This window comes from Camellia sinensis, chromosome 6 (assembly GCF_055761805.1).
Source record: "Camellia sinensis isolate YWXY chromosome 6, ASM5576180v1, whole genome shotgun sequence".
NCBI lineage: Eukaryota > Viridiplantae > Streptophyta > Magnoliopsida > Ericales > Theaceae > Camellia > Camellia sinensis.
The window spans coordinates 84,900,683-84,915,251 of record NC_138966.1 but is presented as its reverse complement, the minus strand read 5'-3'; the positions used below and the strand labels follow the sequence as shown (position 1 = coordinate 84,915,251).

Here is a 14,569-nt window from a genome sequence, read left to right as displayed (position 1 = left end):
TTTCAATCACTCAACACTATAATGTGGGAATTTTAACTAATCTACAAGTTCAAATGGACAGATAATTATTTGATACAAACTATCATTGCTTTTGTTGCCTCAGGGGTTCCTGTCTCCTTTGTATAACCTACTTTAAACATGTGAGCATGTGTTGGAGAGTGTCCTAACTTATTCTTTCACAAAATAATATATTCCAAAATATTAATTATATCATTCCATCACATCATGCATACATTATCATATTAAATATATAGCATGAAAAACTTAATTAACCTACTCCCTTCAAACACGTGGAAAACTTTTTGGTTCCAATAGTATGATTATACTTTCGCTCTGCATGACTTGTTTTGTTTTTTTCACTTTATGCCTAAAATTACAAATGCATAAACTAATGGTGCCCAAACTATTGCAAGTAAAAGAACATATAATGATTAGATCAAGTATATCTTTACTTCTTCGATGGCCCAATACTTAATAAAGTGCTTCCAATGATCAGTATATACTCTACCGTCTTTATAATGCTTTTGTTGGTCAAAACTCAAGCGGTCTTTATAATAATTTTTTTTTTTTATGTTTGCCTTCCAGTCTTTTAACTTCTTACCAGAACACTTCACAACCCAAGTCCTAGCATGACTTGGAAGATCAAACTTTGACTAAAAGGAGAGAGAGAGAGAGAGAGAGAGAGAGAGAAGAATAAAATAATAGAAAATTAATCTTTCCACATAAAAAAAAAAATTAAAAATACAAAAAATTATAAACAGTATTGTTTTAATCATATTACTCATGTTTTCTATTTTTCACATGTCATCTTCGCGCAATATTGTGTCATTTACCTGTACAAGTGCCCATATGTGATCTTCGCAATGTTCTGCAACTTTATGCCAATTCTTGTAAGTGAGTGGTACATTTTTCCCATCATGCACAATAGTTCTAATGAACGATGATAACTTTGTTGCCAATTTGTCGTCAGGTTGGCCAAGTTTGTTCCAATTGACGATTAGGTGCTCATTATCACGAGTACCACAAATATTACACATTTGAGTGGGACCTCTAGTTTTCTTTTGTCCACTAGCACCATCTAGTTATAAAAAATAAATAAACAACAACAACAATAATAATAATAAAGTATATATGAAGAAATAATATGACATTTTTACAAGGTTTGAACTTGTATACCTACATTATCATTGGGTTGACTAGAGTTTGGTTGAATCTTAGATGAAGTTGACTCACTAAACTCACCAACATTGCCTGAGCGAAACCGAAGATATGGGAAACATGCAATCATGCAATTATTGGGACATACATGAATCTTCAAAATTGGTTTTGTGCTCATTTCTATACAACATGCAATCATTGGGACATACATGAATCTTCTCATAACTATGTCCTAACTCCATAACTATCTGCTCAACTTTATAAATAGTATTAGGCAGTGTTACACCCTTTGGGAATGCCTCTTTTAATAACTCTCATGACATAGTGAAAGAATAATCACTCCATCCGTCTAAATTCTTTATATGAAATAATTGAAGGATGAATGAGAGCTTCGTAAAATTCCTACATTGTGGATAAAACTCCTTTTGTCCATCATGTATCAACTTGTAGAACTTCTTTGCTTGTGGATTTGGTTTATCTCCCATATCTTCTGGGTTGTCTCCATCGACTCTGTCATTGTCATTTGAGATTCCAAATGCCTCGTGCACTAATCCATGCGTATCAATATTTAATTGTGGCCCATTCTACGTGTGCGTATCAAGGCCTGTTGCAACACTAGATGCTGCTTCCCCATGTAAAACCTATTTAGCGTAACCCTTTGTGAATCCATCACATACTAAGTGATCATATGCAACTGACCGAGTGACAGGAATGGTAAGTCCACACTTGATGCATGGACATATGATCTTATCCTCATAACTTGCATTACAAAACACAAAATCGAGAAACATGTCAACTCCTTTATGGTATGCATCACTTAATCTTGATCGATACATCCAAGTCTTATCCATAAGTGAACAATCTCGATTAAACAAGTGTCCTTAGTGTTTCTAGAACATTAAAAAATGCATATATCAATAACAACTATTTGTAAGTTACGATTGACAAAAAAAACAAACTAAACTTGATTTTGCAAGAACTATACGATGCTAACAATAATGTAGAACATAACATTTTCAAAATATTGGTGCATGACTATAATGCAACTCATGTCAAGGTAAAACATGTAAAAGAATTTGTGCAAAAATATGTGAAAGACAGAAAGAGTATTATTGTGAGCATCAAGTTGAATTGAGTGAAAGCATTGTCTAACCTTATAAATCAACTTTGGCAACTTGATGCCTTGGTGCCAAGGAGGTTTAGGTCAAGGAAAGTCCAATTTAAATGAATGCCAATTTCATCAGCTCTCTATCATGTCCTTGTACTCTAAAATAAATAACTAAATAAATTATCAAATGCTTAATTATATCACAAAAAAGTAAGTATACTAGCTAGCAGTGATCCTCTGTCTTCTGAAGAAGAGATCTGAAGTTTACTGCACTAATTCCTTCAACTCATGTATACTTCTCCATAAAACGGCTTTTACAAATTTTTAGCATAACAACTTGTTGCATATAATGGTTAATCTGATGGAAATGATAAAAACGCTTATTTTTTTGTGTTTTTATTTTTTTTGAAAGATGAGTAGGGAGAATAAACTTTGCATGCTGATGCAAAAGCTAGAGATTTCCAGTTTCATTGTTTCATATCTTCTTACCCCCTGATACATAAAGGAAATCTGAATATATTTTTGTATACATTGATCACAGAGATTCAGTACATTTCATATTGAAACTAATCATAACAACCTAACCTAACTATAACAAACTAATCTAACCATGGTTCAATTCTAATAGCCTAACTACTTGAAGAAGTTATGCTAGTATTGTAGCCTTGGCTGATTTGCTGCAGTTGCGACTGGACTGCAGCTCTGTGTGCTTGTGCTCTGGCTGCAGCAGCAGTTCTGTGTCTGTGTGCTCTGGCTTATCGTTTCCCCTCAAACTGTGGGGTTGAAGATATTGAAAGCGAGAGACAGATAGAGGTTTAGTCAGCATATCAGCAACTTGATCAATAGAGAAATGTGGTGGATATGAAGTTGCTTAGCAGCTACTTTCTCTTGGACAAAATGATAGTCAATTTCAATGTGTTTTGTTCGAGTATGAAACACAAGGTTATTTGTCAAAGCAATTGTAAAAAGATTATCACACCAAAGGGCTGGTACAAAGGACATGGACATTAAGATCAGCTAACAGCATGCAAAGCCAACTTAATTCTGTAGTGATCTGGGCTAATGCGTGATATTCAGCCTCTGAAGAAGAGCAAGAAATAGTGGGCTACTTTTTGGCACACCAAGAAATTAAATTTGGAGCAAGATAAACACAATAGCCTGTAGTTCATAAGTATCAATGGAAACAAGAAAACAGGAAGTAGAATGAGCTTTAGACCTGGTAACCATAGGATGAACATTAGAAGGTAGAGCGAGCTGGTTCTGAAGAAGAAGAAGGTGGTTCTACAGGAGATAATGTTGTGGGAGCATGAAAGAGGGTAGGTGTAAGTGGTACAGAAGTAGGAGTGGAGGGAGTAGGTGCTGCTGAGATAGGTGTAGGTGTAGTAGACTAGAAAAAATTGATTAAGTTTATTTTTCAACTAATGGATATGAGATTTGGATAAAGAGGTGAAACGTTTGGCAAGAACATTCCGAACCTCATGACTAGTCTTAGAGTGAAGAATAGATGCAAACACAGAAGGAGATAGAGTGGCAGTTATGCAACCTAAAAGATGAGCACCAATTGTGATCCAGTTATGCTAGTATTGTAGCCTTAGCTGATTTGTTGCAGCTGCGACTGGGACTACAACTTTGTGTGCTTGGCTCTGGCTGCAGCTGTAGCTCTATGTCTGTGTGCTCTAGCATATCAATACACAGGTATCAAATTAATTGAATTTAACCTAACAAATTTGAAAAGGATTGTGAATCTTTGACAGCCTCTGTATCAAGTAATACCCTCATTTTAGAATCGCAATACAACATGTTATAATCCCACCCAACTAGTGATTATCTAAAACATTACCTTTCGTAAACAAAATATATATATATATATATATATTGTGCATTTACTGATTAATATTATTTATCTCGATCCATAGTCAAAAAATAGAACAACTCTGCAATTTTAAGATAGTTCATTGGATAGCAATTTAATAAATTGTTGAGGGAAAAAGTTCTTCGAACATTCATTTTTAAAGCCATACCTGGTTGGGTTTCTTAGAGGACTTAAAGGTCTGGCATGTGGAATGGCATCAAATTGAAAGATGCCCTCTGACCATATAATATTCTACCTTGCTTCAATCCATTTAATGTAACTATGCAAGCCTTTTAAGGTGAAAATTAAAAAAAAAACATTCATATATGCAGGGGTGAGGAGACCCCAAACACACCGGCCTAAATAATAAGACAGAAAAGAAAGAGGAAGCTATTTTATCCAAATCTTTCATAATTTTCTACTTTTGGAATCCCATCTTAAGGAAGTAATCCAAAGCTAGTATAGCCTGCGAAAGGAACATTTTTAGAGTCCCATCATGAGGCTCAATGAGTATATAAACTATCTCAACCCATCCATGAATGTCACTAATCTCAATGACGCATTTAAACAAATACTTGTAAGGCATTATATAAAATCATAACGTAAATACAATAATGGTAAATCACAACTATTCCTTTATATTAATTGTTGAAAATTAATAAATTCATGGGTTAGAAGATTAGATTTTCAGATTGTATCAAGTTTTATGCGTAAAACAAAAGATCATAAATAAGTGACAAAGATAGAGGTATTGTGTGTGTTTGATGAGAGTGAGAAAGAGAGAATACCTAATAAACTCTGATTATAGAAGATGAAAGCACAACAAATTTGTGGAGTAGATGGTATGTAAGGATGGCGTGACAGGTAAACTTGCTTCATTATTTTGCTCCCGCTTCTTTGTCCTGCCAAAATCAAATTTGCTTCACTAATTTCAAAATTGTTGGACTTTTGCCTCTGTCTCTAACCCTAGCTGCTCTACAAATTTTGCTCTACAGATTTTGCCTCTTTGCCATGTTTTCTTATTTGTTTGTTTCATAATATAAAAGAAGGTGGAGTAATGAGGTGAAGCATGAATAGTTGTGTACAAAAAATTTATTGATTTATTTATAAATAAATTTGTTCACATTTTAAATAAGAAAATAAATATCAATTTTGGTCCTTATATTTTTATTTAGATCAATTTTAACTTTTAATAAATTTTGTGTCAATCTGGTACAATTAATGATACCGTTAGTGTTTTTGACAAAAAATGATCACTAGAGATTAACTCACCGAATTGAGTAAATTTATTATTTTGCCCGTAAAAGAATGACATATGTCACTTACATGCATATTTGTCATTAAAAAATGCTAAAATTAGGGCAAATTACACTATTATTCCCTTTATTTTCGCTATTGTGTTCATTTTAATTTTTGTAATTTCAATTGAATCGATTTTAATATTGAATTTTTTATTTTGTGTGAAATTGGTCAAAATGCCATAAGATATTTGTATGTGACACTTTTGACTTAATGCCACAAAAGTAACTTACACCTACTTAGTTTAGTGGCATTTGTTAATAAATGTCACTGAAATAATTTCTTGTGTTATTCTTTTCTAAAATGCTATAAAATTGATGCTATTAGATCACATTTTTGTTGTAGTGATGTGACACTTCTTTGTTGAAATACCACCAGAGCTTTTTATATTTGTGGCTCCGTAACATTTTTCTAAAATATGTCACAAAATATTCTTTTTGTGACATTTTTTAAAAACATATTACTAATTTAGTGTTACTAAAGTATGTTTTTATTGTGTTGCCTGTAGCCAACTTCTAAAAAATCATTTTTTTTTAATTTATTTAAATTATTTCTACCTAATAAATTATAAACATAAATTACACTAAATAATTTATCACAAACTTTCATACTAAAATAAATTATAATTTACTTCCATAATCCTCACCAAACACCCTCAATAATCGGAGCTTGTTGAAGGTGAAATGCGTGCCAAGACACCGACCCAAGTCAATTTCGGCCCAACCTTTGAGGCCCACCTGGCTAACACTGACTATCACTTAATTAGTTCCCTCTTTACGATTGTTTGGTTTTGAATTTTTAAAAAATTATTTTTGAATTTGTATTTTTTAATTTTTAGTAATTTTTTAAATATACTTAATTTAGATTTACTTCAAAATATAAAACATTTATGAACAAATCTTTAAAAAAATTCAATACATACAAAAAATATAAAAAGTAACACATCTTGTATTTTTTTTTAAAATTTATTAGTACGCAGTGATTTTTTAAATTTTCGGCAAAAATTTAATACTTTTTAAATGTATTTAAATTAAGTGGTTTTGAAGAATAAAAAATAATTAAAATATTTTAAAAATTCACTAAAAATAAAAAAATAAATCAAACAAATCAAATATTATTTTCAAATTTCCAAAAACAAACAAATCAGCAAAACATTCATTTCATTGCCGACCAGTAAAAAAATAAGGGGAAAGCACCAATAAATCCCATATTTGGGAATGTTAACCCATTTTGTCTCGAAGGTTTTTTGTTGGACTAATAGATCCTATTTCCCAAGAAGCTTGCTATAGGCCTTTTTATGATTTCTCTTCTTTTCAAATATCAAACATTATTCATCTAACATCAAACATTAGCAACGTCAGGATTATTCATCAAGCATCAATCACTAAACATTAGGATTATTCATCAAACATCAAACACAAATTCTGAATCATTAAACATTAGGATTATTCATCAAACATCAAATATTATCCATCAAACATCAAACATCAGATTTATGAGTAACATCATCAAAACAACATCAACCATCACACCATCATCATCAAAACGACATCAAAATAACGATTAAACAATTTTTCAAATAATAATTAAACATCAAAATAAAACATTATTCTTCAACATTAAACATTATTCTTCAACATCAAACATTATTCTTCAACATTATTCTCCAACCTGATTCATCAGACATTATTCTCCCTCAAAGACCACTTCGATGTCTACGGCGAGATCAACCCAACCAATACAACTCCGCATTCAAGTATTACTAAATTCAAGTCTCTGCTAAATTAGCTTGTTAAAGAGTTGTACAGAAATGTTGATTACAGTTCGAAAATCAAAACCCTACTCGTCCAATTTTAACCAAAAAAAAAAAAAAAAGTCACATCGTTCAATCAAAACTGCCCTAAAAAATAAATGCAAACAATTGGAACAATTTCATTACTCTTCAACTATATGAAACACAGGATTGTAGATCAAAATTGCTTTGTTGAGACCTCTCATGCCAGACAACGCCATCTCTGCTCAGATACAGCCGAGAGGACGCCTCTACGCCGGTGCGAGTGCGACTTCTTCGATTCTCTCTCTCTCGCTCGATCGTGGCCGTTCGTTGGGGGATCGAAGGGGGTAAGAAGAACGAGATCTTGTTGAAGATCGATGTGGAATTGTCAGAGAGAATGTTCATTTAGAGAGCGAGAGAGAGAGAGAGATTGCGATCTAGAGAGAGAGGGAGGGAGGAGGGAAGGTGAGAGAGAGTGATGAAAAAATTTGGAAAAGCCGTCGGCCACGGAGATTCAGGAATTAATGTTGTGATGTTTGATGTTGTTTTGATGGTGATGTTCGATGTTGTTTTGATGATGATGTTCTGATGTAAAAAAATGACTAAATAATTTATAAAAAAACACTCAGGATTAGATGGAGTAATATTTTTCAATATGGAACCTATGAGTAATTTTTCCAAAAAATAATGGCTGCGTAGTATTCTAAATAAATTATTTAGGGAAAAAAATTGGTGACTAATCTTTGTTAAAAAGTTGATAGATAAATAATGACTCAATAATGATAATTCATTATTAAATGTCCAATTTCATTGCTTAAAGTGTAACAATGACCTTTTTAACAACTAGCAGTAGTGGTTGTGGCCAAAGGAATGCGAGAGAGGATGAATAAATGAAATTTTGTTTTAAAAATAAGTGAAAATATATTTTTATATTTATAAAATTAAATAATTTTTTTTAAGCTATTTGTATTTTTTTGAAAACAAAAATAGACACTAAACAAATTTAGTGTGAAACAAATTTAGTTTTCATTTTAGTATCTATGATTGAGTTTGTGCTCCAAATAAAGGATAGTTTATGAATGAAAATGTGGAATGAAATGATCACTTTATTAGAATGTTGATTTTCACATTTAATTTATTAAAATAATAATAAATGTATTGCAATTGAATTTATTATTCATTATTATAAGAAAATGATCTTTTCATAAGGAGACTAATGAATAATCATTTTATTTAATGAACCAAAATTAGCATTTGGTACAGTTTATCAGATCTACTTAATTATTTATTTATTTTTATTCTAAGAATCTATAGTAGACTCTTTGATACAATTTTTGTCTGCAACTCGTTAGATAGAAATAACCTAAATAAGTCTTAAAAAAAAAAGTAATTACCAGAAGGAGGAGGATTCTTTCTAGTCCACTTGGACTGGAGGGGCTTGTTTGGGATTGTGGGGTCTATCACAGGCCCTCGTTTGATGATCTGAATTGTTTATTTTGTCTGTAAAAAAAATTAGATCGATCCGATAATTGCAGTTTGTTTAATTTATTATTTTTGTCATAAAAAAAAATGTGGTTCATTTTTTAAAAACACAATTGTCGTCCAATTTTTTAGTAAAAAATACGATAAATTGAATAAGTTACAATTATCGGATCAACTTAATTTTTTTGTGAATGAAATATATAAAGTGTCTAACAAAATGAATGGTTCGGATCAATAGAGCCCGTGATGAACTCCACGGACCCAAACAGCTCCATCCAATCCAGATTTTGAATTGGAGGAAATCCTCCTCTTTATCGAAATCTAAAAAAATGAATGCTTTGCCTTCTACTTTTTAATAAGTAAATTTTAAATTACAATAAATTTTACCGAACAAACGTGGTATATATCCATGTTTTTTTTATTTGAATTCTTTGGAAGGCACGATGAATACAAAAACTATAAACAATTATTAATGTGTCACAACCAATAAGTGAACTTTCTATCTACTAATCCCCCGCTTCATTAGCAACTTGTACAAATCACCAAAATCATATCTTGTAGTGGCTATTGTTGTCAGTTGATTAGGAATTTTGTAGTGCCTCCTGGCATAATATCTACGCATTGACAAGGTTGATGTTAGACCTACGTCTCTATCTCGCCTAACTGTCTCTTATGATTCAACCTAACATGAGCTTGTTTTTTTAGACTCTAAGCACAAAAACACTTTTTATGATCACTACAACAAAATACACATTTGACGATCAAAATTGGTGACTAAAAAAAATTTAATCGCCAAAAATTATGGAATTGACGAATAACATTTTTTTTAGTCGCCAAAAGTAAAAATATTTAGCTACTAATTGTTTTAGTCGGGGTATATTTATTATTGGCGACTAAAAAAAAATTTAGTCGCTAAAAATATTAGAATTGGCGACAAAAAAAAAACTTAGTCGTTGTATATTGACTTTTGGCTACTAAAATATTTAGTCGCCGAATGGAAAATAAAAAAATTATTTTTTCTCTTTGGCGACTAAAGTTTTAGTCGCCAAAAACTTACTTTCAGCGACAAAAAAAAAATAGTCACCGTATATTGACTTTTGGCTACCAAAATATTTAGTCGCCGAATGGAAAATAAAAAAATTATTTTTTTCTCTTTGGCGACTAAAGCTTTAGTCGCCAAAAACTTACTTTCAGTGACAAAAAAAAAATTTAGTCGCCGTATATTGATTTTTGGCTACTAAAAGATTTAGTCGCCGAATGGAAAATAAAAAAATTATTTTTTCTTTTTGGCGACTAAAGTTTTAGTCGCCAAAAACTTACTTTCAGTGGCAAAAAATTATTTGTCACCAAATAAATTTTTTTTTTTTTAATCTTTGCTAACCTATCTTCAGCGACTAAAATTTAGTCAGCATGTCTCTCTCTGTCATACAGAGAATCAATCACCACCACCCCTCATCTCAGCATCGCACACGACCCGTGTCCGTCAATCTTCCACCGTCGAACATCGCCACCGTAGCTCACCGACCTCCTCTTCTCCTCCGCCTCCGAGATCCGCGACACCCGCTAGTTTTGGGGCAGCTCCAAAACCTCTTTCCAATGGCTCCTCTGTTTCCCCCTGGGCACCTGCCCTTCCGGCCGTGTTTTCTTCTAGTCCTACCTCTTCTACCTCTCCACCTTCCTCCACACTTTCCGCACCTTCTTCTCCATCCTCCGCGGCCGCCACCTCTCCTTCTTCCGCCTCTTCAACCACTTCATTCTTATCTTCATGTTCTTCCTCTGGCTCGAATTCTCTCAATCTTTTCAAGTTCTTGCCATTCTCATTGCCACCTCTGTTTACTCTCTTGTTTATGGCTACAAATTTTGGAGGTTTGCTCGGCGCTTGTTTCCCCTTTGTGGTCACTTGTCAGATTGTTCTTCTCGGTTGTAATGTTTTGTGCCATGTGGGTGTGCTTTTGCTTCATTTTTTGAAAGGTGGGTGTAATGGAATTGGGGCTTGGGGCTTCAATTCGGTTCTCAATGTTGCCATTCTCTTGTTCTTTCTTAATTTCTATGTCAAGATGCATCTTCGGAGGAGAAAGGTTACTGATTTTGATGCCATTAAAGACGGAGATGTAGACCCGGGCATGGCCAAAAACAAGGATATTTGAGTGGTGGGTTTTTTCCCCCTCCCCCTCTCTCTCTCTCTCTCTCTCTCTCTCTCTCTGTGACATTGGATTCAGGGGAAATAATATAGTGACGAATTTTATCAGTATATATATGTTATACACATGAATTGTTAGGAGATAGACAAATTATATGCAATAATTCCTAGTAATTTTTCTTTTGATTTCTTGTTTCTAGAAAGAAAACTAGTGCTAGTTCATAGTATTCTTTTAAAAAAATTGTGCATATGGATTACTGAATTCATAGTCAAATTCTTTGCTAATTCAATCTTTGGAGAAATTTTTGTTTTTTATTGTTTGGTTTATTTATTTCAGCTTCAGCAGACTTTATGGTGTTTAGTTTCAACCAATTTGATATGATTATATACAATAATTATATTAAGTGGAAAAATTATACTCTTTTAAATTTTTTATTGATTATTGCTGCTCTAGAAGGTGATAATATTATGGCCTCTTTGCTGTCTGAATTATGAAAGTCTATTTCGATAATTTTTTTGTTACTTTCCTATTATGTCTTAAAGACATTATTTATGTTTTGCAGTTTGGTATGTTAATTGAATTTCTTTTTGAAAAATTTCCAAACGTGGAGGTTGTCAATTATCAAGCTATCGGAGATCTCGAGGTGAGATAGAAATTTTGGTTATTTGGTCCATTTCCTGAATTTGTACAGACAGAATACTTCTTCATGTCACTTGCATATTTTTTATGCTACATCCAAGCAACAAAGTCCCTTGCTTAGATTAGCAAACATTCAAGTAACAAGTTGCTTGTGCTGCTTTGAGCAACTTATGCCTTTGATTCAATTTTTTTTCATTGAAATGAATCATGAAATTCAATGAAAGTGAGTATTATTGATTTAACTTGAATGCTATTATTAGGCATTCTATAAGGCATCAAAGAAAAGATTTGACAGTGATCTTGGATTCAATGAGAGGGCACAACAAGCGGTGATCAGTCTCCAGGTGAATCACTTACGTTTATGCCTTAAAGACTTGTGAGGTTGATTATAGTAATAATTAAATTTCTCATTTGTAAAAGAACTTAAAAGCTATAAATTTAACTTTTCTATTTTGGAGGAAATCTGATTTATAAACTTTAAATTTTGTTTCTTCGTTTTGGAAGAAAATCCGGTTAATGATTTTATCTCGAGGTTTCATTATGTTTCATCATTTATCTTATTTGGTTTCATTTCCTATGGCATAACTTGCTCACAGGGTGGGGAAGAGAAGTATCGAAAGGCATGGGCACAAATCTGCAAAATCAGTCGAAGGGGATATCAAAGAGTTTATCAACGCCTAGGAATTAAGATAGAGGAGAAGGTACGTAACTGATATTTTTCTTTCTAACTAATGACAATGTCAAACATTGATTGTATTTTCCACACCTGTTTTCTGCGCCATGGAGCCACGTAAAAAAGACACCAACTTTTGATTTCAATCTATAGCGTGCATGCTAAAAATAGAACATTCTTGGCTTATGGTTCACAGCCCCCTGCCCCACCAATTGTATATTTCATCCGATTCAAATGTATCTGCTTTAAGTCATTGTCACTTTGTATTTTGACTGATGTTATAAGGTTGTCCATTTTGTATGACTACTTGAACTGATGCTAGCTTGATATCTAAGATCACAATTCTACAAGGGCAAAACATTGTTATTTCGTCATCTTAGTTACTTCTTGTATAGCTGTAATAACTAAAAGATTACTTTAAATTAGTGGGCACAAGAACTGTGGCAAGACTAGACTATGAATCTTAGTTGAATTACATTATTGCATATGCAATGAGGACATTAGAATGGTACAGGCTTACAGTATGGGAGGCCAGAGGCCCATTAATGTAATTTATCATTGTTTATTCTTTTTTTATTTTGGACTCAAGCAAATTACTCAATTCAATAGAACTAGTATTTTATATGCTAGTTTTAATCAGGTAAATTAAAAGTAAAGATATAGATAGGTGATGGGTTTGAGGTGGCATTTGGTGTTTTAGACGATGATTCTTTTACAATGGATTTTGAACAATTGTAAAATTGAAACTTTATGGAAAATGTTATACATATATATATATATATATATATATGTATAACTAATGGATTCTCATTCCTGAATGGTAGATGTGTAAGGGAGTGGGGAATGCATCAGAACATGTTCAGGCTAGAGTGACGGTTAATGCTGATTCGTGGTTATGTTAACCATAAAATGTCTCATCAGTATGAAGTCAAAGATGTGTTTGCCCAGTGATATTGTCTTTGACATTGAGAAATTCTTCTGCTTCACATCTGATATAGGTCAAGTGTTTAGCAGAACAATGCACTATAATGGCATATATCTATATATTTAATGTTTTCTGATAGAGAAATGCTATTTATCACCAGGTTCTTTTTTCACCATTTTATTTCACTTCCCATGTTTTCCATGCAATAAAAGCAATGTGTATGTATAGTATATATGTAGGATCCACCATATTAAAAAATAGTGGGACTTACCATGACACATGGGAAACACATAGGGGGTGAAGACTTTTTGTGATATATAGCAACTCTCTCTCTCTCTCTCTCTCTCTCTCTCTCTCTCTCATAAGTCTTACATTATGCTTATTCCTGGATTTGATTATTGTTACACACGCTATTTAAAACCCTATTTGGAAGTGATGTTGCAGGGAGTGTCAGATGGTGGCATGATTTGCCCTTATTTGAATTTCATATGAGTAATGAACATATCGTACTCATGAAATCAACTGTTCCTATGATTTAGTGGCAAAATCACTTGTAATTATTTTGTTTTTTGCCTTCCCGTCAGGGAGAAAGCTTTACAATCCATATATACCTGGAGTTTTAGAGGAATTGGATAAGAAAGGATTAATTGAAGAAAGTGAAGGTGCTCGTGTGATCTTTATTGAGGGGAAAAATATACCTTTAATTGTTGCGAAGAAGGATGGTGGTTTCAACTATGCTTCCACTGATCGTGCGGCTCTTTGGTTATTGTTTTAAAATTTGGAGTTGATTAAAGTGTAAATTATATGACCCTTCTATATGTCATTCATTCTTGCATCTATACTTATCCATGTTTAAGCTAGCATCTGATCTGCATGATTTATATCTCTCCATGTTTCTTCCATTAAAGATATAAATTATATGATAGAATCATCTTGCGGTTCATGTGATTGAAAAAAGATCTACTAGATGGAATTTTATGACCCATTTTTAAAGTTTATCTGGGTAATATGTGACTGCTATTTGAACTTAAATTTCATGGTTGGACATGCATTGCTTGTGCACCTTTTGTTAGAGTGGTAGCGGAATGAGTGCATTTCAGTTAAACCAGCTGCTTTCAATAATTAGGTATCGTCTTAATGAAGAAAAAGCTGAATGGATAATCTATGTAACTGATGTTGGACAGCGAGAGCACTTTGAAATGTTTTTCACTGTAAGTATCAAAGTTCATGTCCTGTGCTTCATGACTTTTCATGCTTTGTAGAAAGATGGGCAACATACCACTGTGACTTTGACGGCCTTCCTTTCTATCTCTCCTTCTATTAGGCTGCGAAACGTGCTAGTTGGCTTCCAGCTGGTGAGAATATGTATCCTAAAACTAACCATGTGGGTTTTGGTCTTGTTCTTGGAGAAGATGGGAAACGATTTCGAACTCACAGTACTGAAATGGTTCGATTAGTTGAGTTATTGGATGAAGCAAAGAGTCGCTGTAAAGCAGCTCTTGTAGAACGAGGTATAAT

At 32.9% G+C, this 14,569-nt stretch overlaps 1 long non-coding RNA gene and 1 pseudogene across 2 annotated transcripts; both read left to right on the top strand.

Annotated features, from left to right (window-relative positions):
- The first annotated feature begins 1,947 nt into the window (after window positions 1–1,947).
- On the top strand, window positions 1,948–11,833 carry LOC145793393 (fatty acid elongase 3-like; annotated as a pseudogene).
- A 213-nt stretch (window positions 11,834–12,046) lies between these two features.
- Window positions 12,047–14,569, top strand: LOC145792319 (uncharacterized). 2 transcript variants are annotated; one of them, XR_014331706.1, is made up of 3 exons: window positions 12,047–12,154; window positions 14,178–14,262; window positions 14,376–14,569. It is a non-coding gene; the product is annotated as an uncharacterized LOC145792319 (long non-coding RNA). The 2 variants fall into 2 exon arrangements; XR_014331705.1 differs by lacking the exon at window positions 12,047–12,154 and adding an exon at window positions 13,046–13,813.